This window comes from Podarcis gaigeae (genome assembly GCF_964106915.1).
Source record: "Podarcis gaigeae genome assembly, chromosome: 1".
In the NCBI taxonomy this organism is placed as follows: Eukaryota; Metazoa; Chordata; class Lepidosauria; order Squamata; family Lacertidae; genus Podarcis; species Podarcis gaigeae.
In genome coordinates, this window is record NC_139678.1 from 50,106,810 (window position 1) to 50,114,519 (window position 7,710).

The 7,710-nt window shown below is 46.8% G+C and overlaps 1 protein-coding gene across 3 annotated transcripts in view; it reads right to left on the reverse strand.

Moving 5' to 3' along the window:
* NR1H3 (nuclear receptor subfamily 1 group H member 3) overlaps window positions 1–6,405 on the reverse strand; it is a 30,524-nt gene extending 24,119 nt beyond the window's left edge. Inside the window, exon 1 of one of the 3 annotated variants that reach the window (XM_083752002.1) lies at window positions 6,012–6,405. The gene's annotated coding sequence lies outside the window, so the exon portion shown is untranslated. The remainder of the gene's footprint in view (window positions 1–6,011) is intronic. The other 2 variants (XM_083752004.1, XM_083752005.1) reach the window with 2 other exon arrangements.
* Window positions 6,406–7,710: the final 1,305 nt, after the last annotated feature.

Genomic DNA, 7,710 nt, shown 5'->3' on the forward strand with positions numbered 1-7,710 from the left:
GGGGCTTTGCAGGCATTGCCAATTATGAGTGTCTCTAATCAGGTGGTTGTCGGTCACTTGGAAAGAACTGCGCAAAGGGCTTAGTAAGCCCTAATTCTGATACTTGGGAAGTGCCAAGCATAGAGCTTGCAAAGCACATTGCACACCGTGTCCCACCCAGCTGATTGTTGGGTGTTTGGGAAGCACCACGCAAACCAGCCTTGGTCAACCATGCCCTAGATGCTTCCAGGTAGATTACTACAATACACTCTACATGGGGCTGTCCATTTGGTCTACGGACTGAATACTGAAGAGAGAGGCATGGGAAGAAAACTAGCCAGGCTGCTTAAGTCCATAAGAGAAGTTAGTGGAGGAGGCGGGGGCGAAGGAACAAAAATATGAGAACTTTAAAAGTTCCATATTAGGTATAAGGAGAATGATGGCTAGAAAGTGGGAGAAGCCCATCTGTGAGCCAGAGAATGTGCATAGTCCTAACTGCCAGTGGCACAAGGCCAAATGTGAAGACGAACTTTCTGCAGACTTTGCCCGGCCAAGTTGCGTTCCCTTCTCACAACATCTGACATCACAACAAGCTGCCGGCTAGAAACAGTCCTGCAAGTCAAGCTGAAGTGTCCTTGGCTCCAAGCCAGCCAGTGACAGGGCTGCACTCAAGGCACACCCACCAGACGAGAAACAAGAGCCTTGAATTTCTCCAGCATGGCTTCAATTACTTGGAGCATTGCTCTGTTTCTCCCAGTGCCCTGCCCTTCCTGATGTCTCATGTCTGATAAGGCTTTACCTACTTCATCCAGCAACTTGCCAAGACAGCTTAAAACAACTTCTTTTATTTCCAAAGCTTCCGTAGGTGATCACCAGCCCTTGCTGGTGTAAAACACTGTCTGTTGCATTGCAGCAGCCATAGAGATGGGGGACAAGTAGCCCTCCATATGTTGTTGGACTCTCATCAGTCCAACCAGCAGGCCCAATGGTCAGGGATAATGGGAGCTGTTGCCTCAAAACATCTGGAAGGCCACAGGTTGCTCATCTCTAGTATAATAAAATGGAAACTAAAATCAAATAACCACATCATTGTATTGCTTTCACAAAAGATAGAAATATTATGTGCTAAATTTTTTCTTTATGTCCTGCATGCCTCATAACACTGAAAGCCACAAGTGGATGAAGGAAACATGAGAAAAATAAACAAAGGAAGGATATATCATCTCTTTCCACTTAAACTGGATAATTAAGACTTAAGAAGTGTCAAGTGCGTCTTAGTAAGATGGGACTCCCCTTTGAAATCTAGACCTGTTTGTGTGATCTGTCTGCTATGTGGGCTCTAGCAGAATCTATCCCACCCCCCGCTGTTACCCTCCCCTCCCCTAAAATGTTGCCCCCCCCCTACACACACACACATTTTGGAGGTGGCTCAAGCCCTTGTCTCTGGACAAAGCCCTGAGTCATATGATTTATTTTTAAATACTATGTTTTTAAAATTGCAGAAACAAAGTTCATGGCGTTCTACATGCTTTAATAAAATATGGACAGAATGTACAAATGGGGAACCTGCTAATTTGACAGTGTCCAGAGATATGAAAGCCTGAATGTGTGGGAAGAAGTATTCTTCATTCTGAAGTGATCATGCGAGGAACAGCACACTTGAGTTGGCCGCTCATTCAAACATAAAAGAGAGATGCAGTGCTGGGAGGATTAAGCAAGGGAGGTTTCAAGGCCTAGCAAGAGTATCTCCTCTCTTCCACAAGACATTACTTCAAATTTGGGAATGGGCCTTCCATATTAGTTATCTTGTTACAACTAGCAGCTTTTCATATGGAGGATGGACACTGGGGTCCTCAGCTGACTGCTCCATGCCGTCTGGACCAAGGAATAAACACACACACACACACACACACACACACACACACACATATACACACAATTATTGGTCTGCCTAATTAGGATGGCTGCAATAGTCACACCAGTCTAAAGACAGGATTAAACATCATCATCATCATTTTATTATTTATACCCCTGTTCACAGGGAGGGCGCCACTACCCAGAAGGTCCTGAAGGACCTGCTACCTCCATGACAGCCTGGAGGTGGCAAAAAGGGAGCCAAGAAAAGTGGAGGTGAGGGAGAAGGATGTGACAAACTAGGTCCGGGCTGTACATGTGGAAGATGAGTGTCACAGAACTGCTAGGCAATCAGAAAAGAAAATACCTGAACGACTTTAAGATTGAAAGAAGAGTGGTTTGAAATGGCATCCTGCTGTTGTTTAAGAATTACAAGACACACCTGCCCATTTCCAGCTGGAAAGGAGCAGTAATAACACCCTGGAGCTACAGGAAAGTTGGTGGAGAAGGAGGAAGACAGCTCAGAATCACAGGAGGACCCAAAGACAAAAACAGATTAGTCCTGTTTCCAGGCATTCCTAACCCTGTGGCTGCCTCGGTGCGGTAGGGATGGGAACCTGTAGCCTCCAGACATTGTTGAACTACAATTCCCACCATCCCTGGGAATGCTGGCTGGGGCTGACAGGAGTTGAAGTTCAGCAGTAATTGCAGGACCATAGATTCCCCATCCCTGCTGTATAGCAACATACTTTGCTAGGTACTAAAAAGATTCCAAACACAAGCCCCAACACATATTTATATATGTTGAATTGTATGTACAGATGCAAGTTAAGATGGTGGGAGGCTGGAACTGCACTGTGCTTTGTAAGCAAAGGTATTAAAACAGTTTGAGAAGAGGGGCAGGAGATCTGGGGCCCAGTACAAAACACACAGGTTCAGCACCCTCAGGCCATCTCCTAAAGACATCTCTGATACAGAGTCAGCCACAGGGTTAGGAAAACCTGGAAGCAGGTTTTCAAGTCTAACTGCTGTGGGGTAGGACAACAATTTTCAATGAGGGCACAGGGGAAGGGTTAACTCTCCTGCCTCCAGCTGCAACCTTCACAAACCAAAAAATTCCCACTGGGCAGCAATTAGGCTTAAAAAATAGCTTCCATTGGCACTAATAGAAACCCTTTTTAAAGTCTAATTACTGCCCAGGTCAGATGGGGAAGCTCCCGTAGGCTTGCAGACTAGCAGTTCTTATTCCTGTTGCATAAAGTACAGATTTGCCCGACATACGGATCTACTAAATGGAAGGGAGAACTAACTTAGGAAGGGCTGGATCAGACCAAACGTCCATCAGGTCCAGGGTTCTAGCAGTGGTCAGTCTGATGCTTTTGAGAAGCAGACAAGCGTGGTATGAAAGCAAACTCCCTTTCCCACTGTTTGTCACCAAATGAGGGTATTAAAAAAAAAATAGCCAGCTGAAACATGATCAAAATACAGGTTAAACAAAGAGCTGGAGATAAAACAAAATGTCTGTTTAAATAAAAAGGGGGTTGCCTGCTGGTGGAAGGCCACTAACAAGATAAACAGATAAGTGACACTTCCTTGGTAAGGAGTTCCAAAGTCTGGTTACAGCCCCTGAGGAGGCTTTTCTCAAATTCCCATCAAATGCACATCAGATAACCTAGTTTATGGGAGCAAACTAATTGCATACTGGAAAATTAGGTTTGCGCAACTAAAGTTGATTTAAAGTGCTCTGGTGCAACAAATCTACTTTAAGAACAACAACAGCAGACTTTTGCAGTCAGTAAAATGAGGGGGAAATGCCAAGATGGGGAAATGCACTAAAAAACTGTAGGATTAATGGGAAGACATTTAATCACTCTGCAAGCAACTCAAAATGAATTAAGGATGAATATTCATTGTCATAAAATCTTCTCACAAACAAATCAGAATGAATACTCAATGAAGACCAGACATCGCCTAACAAGAGTTTAAGTCTGGTGCAAGAAAATCAGGATGGATTGTGGGCACCACAATTTAAGAAGGCTACTAACAAGCTGAAACGTATGCAGAGGGTGACCAAGATGATCAGATGTCTGGAAATCTAGCCTTATGAAGAACAGTTGAGGGAGCTGTGTATTTTTGGCCTGGAAAACCAGAGACTGAGAGGAGATATGAGAGCCATCTACAAATATCTAAAGTGCAGTCACATGGAGGATGGAGCAAGCTTGTTTTCTCCTGCTCCAGATGCTAGGACCCAAACCAGTGGCTTCAAGTTACAAGGAAGGAGGTGGTGGACTCTCCTTCAATGGAGGATTTAAAGCAGAGGTTGGATGGCCGTCTGTCATGTATGTCTAGTTAAGATTCCTGCATTGTAGGGGGTTGGACTAGATTACCCTTGGGACCCCTTCCAACTCTACAATTCTATGTTACTCTGGATGCTGAATAAGCAGGTGGTTTCATGGAGCTCCAAGTGTCTGGGTTCATTCAGAGCACTGCTGCTTGTTCCACAGCCTGGTCAACTAGAGTCAGCTACCATAATGTACATTGAATTGATTCCGGTACACAGCACATGCCAAACAAAGGTTGGTCACCACTTAATGTAAGAAGAGAACCCTGCTGGATCAGACCAGAGGTCCAGAATCCTGCATCCCACACTGGTCTACCAAATGTCTCTGGGAAGCCCTGAAACAAATTATTGTTATTTGTGTTTTCCAGAAAAGTGAAACTCAAAGTTACTTACAAAAATGAGTAATTATGGCCACTAGCCCTTGCCCCCTATTAAAGCCTCTCAGATACAAAGACCAGGCTTCCAGCTAGCATCCACACACTGATAGCTGGTTAATATCTGCATCTTACAATCTTCCATATTTAACCTTGCCTCTCTGCTTAAATATTAATTTCTTCTCTGACATTTCTTGGTGAGTAAAGTGCAACACAATTCCAACTCCAGGGAGATAGACAGATAAGGCCACCTACTGAGATCACAACTGAGCAAAGAGTTCACGGCTGGTTTCCCAGGCTGAAGCAGAAGCCGTGTGGTACTTCTGTTTCCAGCCTTGCAAATGGTGGTGCAGGTTTTGGTGGGTCCTGTGCAAAACACCATCATCAATCATTTGTGTCCTCTTTTCCTGATGGGGCTTTTCACACAAACCTCCTAAAAACTCATATAGGCAAGAAGCTGACCGCATAAAGGCATATCTCTCCAGGTCTTGTGAGCTCCCTAGTGAAAGATGTGTCAAAGTTTTTAAATTGCAAATAGTGATGACTACTATATACTGTATAGGAAAATAGAAATCTGCCTGATGCTGAGACTGAACTACTGATCCATCTAGCTCAGTACTGTCAATATGCTGACTATAGTAGCAACTCTCCAGGGTTTCAGACAGTGAGTCTCTCCCAGCTCTATGCCAGGACCTTCTTGATGCAAAGCAGCTGTTCTACCTGTGCACTATGGCCCTTCTAGAGGAAGACAAATGCACCTGCACACTGTATGCCAAGCTCCTTTCACTGACCGAAAGCCACAAGGGAACAGACATCTTCCTGCACATGTCATGTGATAAGATGTTGCTGAATAAGTGTTTTCTCTCCAACACCCAATGTTCACCCTTCTTTCTCTCCCACTTGGGCCGGAATGAGTGAAAATTTATTCAGAAGCCCCAGTGTGTTAAGTGCATGTATTTCCAACTGCAGTGTAAATCGCCCAGCAACTCAAAGGCATGTGTTTTGTACAATCACTAGTGCCAGCGTTCCATCCATACATGTCTTGGAACGTGGAGACATTACACTCCTTTTAACCAATCTCCCTCCCTTTTTTTAAAATATACATCCAAAAATGGGGGATCCGAATGTGCGCATTCATTTCTCTCTTTTAAGCCATTTTTTTGAAAATGTTTCTTTCCATAAATTCTTTACTTGTGCTTCCGTAACGCTGCAATCAAACAGCAATCCGGGGAAAGAACAGCACCAAGCGCCCTCTTTATCGCCACGCATCTAGGCGCACGTGTGTACGCTGCCCGAGCGCCAACAGGTGGTTTGACGCCGGTAGCTCGAGTTTGGCGCCGCCACGAAGGGGAGCGCAGAGCAGCGGCGGCCGAAGCCCCTCGGTGGGTGAAAATGCGCTCTCTCGAGCGGGCGCCACCAAACTCCCCGGTTGCCCAGGGCGATCGCGTAAAGAAAGAAGTTACCCGCGTCAGCAACAGCAGCTCCAGGCGCGCCGGCAGCCCCGGAAGGGGAGGCGACAGGGTAAGCAGAAGCCCCCCTCTCGGGAGAAAGAGGGGCAGGTCGGGAACAGGCAGCGAGCTCCGGCCCCCCGGGAAGGCCCACAGCAACCGGGCGAGGGAGCGATCAGACAGCGCCGAGCGCGCGAAGCTCAGCGGCGCGCTATTGACTTCGGGCGAGAGCCGCTCCGCGCGAGTTGCAGTGATGTAATGTCAGCAAGAGCAGCAGCAGCAGCCTCCGAGTCACATGCCTGAACTTTCCCCAACTCCACCCCCTGGTGTTCCTTTCGCCCCCTCCGATTTCTACATCCTGGCGGCGTGGTGTGCATGAGAACCCAAAACACAAGGGGAGAAGCCCCTCCTTCCTTTGCACGCCGAATGCTTTGCTTGCGAGGATCATTTGTTTGTTCCACGTTTTTATACCGCCCTTCGTCAGAAACATGCCGGGGCGGTGTACAGAAGATGTAACATAGGCATGATTATTTATGGACTTTTTTTTAAAGGATCCTGCGCAACCCAAAGCCTTGCTACATTCCCCACAGGGTGTGCTTGTTAAAAAAAGTATCACAGTCTGAAATCGTTTGAAGCCTGTTTGGGACCGACACAGAACCCCTTGGCCCAAGCTTCGCTGGGAGGTCAGCGGACTATTCCACACCGATCCACCAGCCAGCTAAGCCGGCGTGCATACGGATAAAGGCAGCTGACAGCCTTTGCTGTCAGTGACTCGAGGGCCCAGCGGACGAAATGCCACCCTGTACTTAAAGGAGTGGGGATATGGCTGCTCTCCAGATGCTGTTGCCTGCAGCTCCTCTTCTCCACCATTGACCATGCCGGCTGGGGCTGGTGGGAGATGCAGTCCACAGGTTGCAAATAGCAGCGCACATAAAGCAAGCATAGGAACATAGAGAGCTGCCTTATTCTCAGTCGGAACATTGGGTCGCCCTACCCAGGGCCAGCCCACCCATGAGGCAAGGTAAGGCAACAGCCTCAGGTCTACAGGGGTGGCAGATCCTGCCTCCTAGGAATTCATGTGGCCCTCCAGATACTGTTGTCCAGTGGTCAGGATGATGGGAGTTGTAGTCTAGCAACACATGGAGGGCCACAGATTCCCTATCCCTGCATTAGACCACACTGTCACATATTTTAAATCACTTGATCTAAAACACCAAGGGGTGTGTGCGAGTGTGAAGGAATTACCCCACATTCTCCCTAAATGGCAACCCCCTGGAGACGTATAGGAACGTAGGCAGAAAGATGCCCAGAGATGCTTCTGACCAACCATTTGCCCCAAAGCAGGATTCTCTAAATGTCACCTTCCACCTCTCAAGAGATCTGCAGACTTTTGAAAAGAGACATTCAGCTCTTGGGCCTGTTGGTCTTTGCTCTTGATGATCCAGACAGCCCTCATCAGAGCATGGCTATGCTTAATAATACAATTAGACTTTTCAGAATTGTTGCCTTCCCCTTCTGCTTCACTCATACCAAGGATAAATGAGGAAAAGGCAATATGAGTGTGGCTGCAAAATTAAAACTATTTTAAAACATTACTGTTGACAAAACATTAAGTGAGGAGAACCAACTTTGCTTCAGGCTGGAATGTCGTCCCTGTATACCTGGACATGTGCCCTACTGAACTCAACTGGGCTCACTTCTGAGTAGGCCTGTG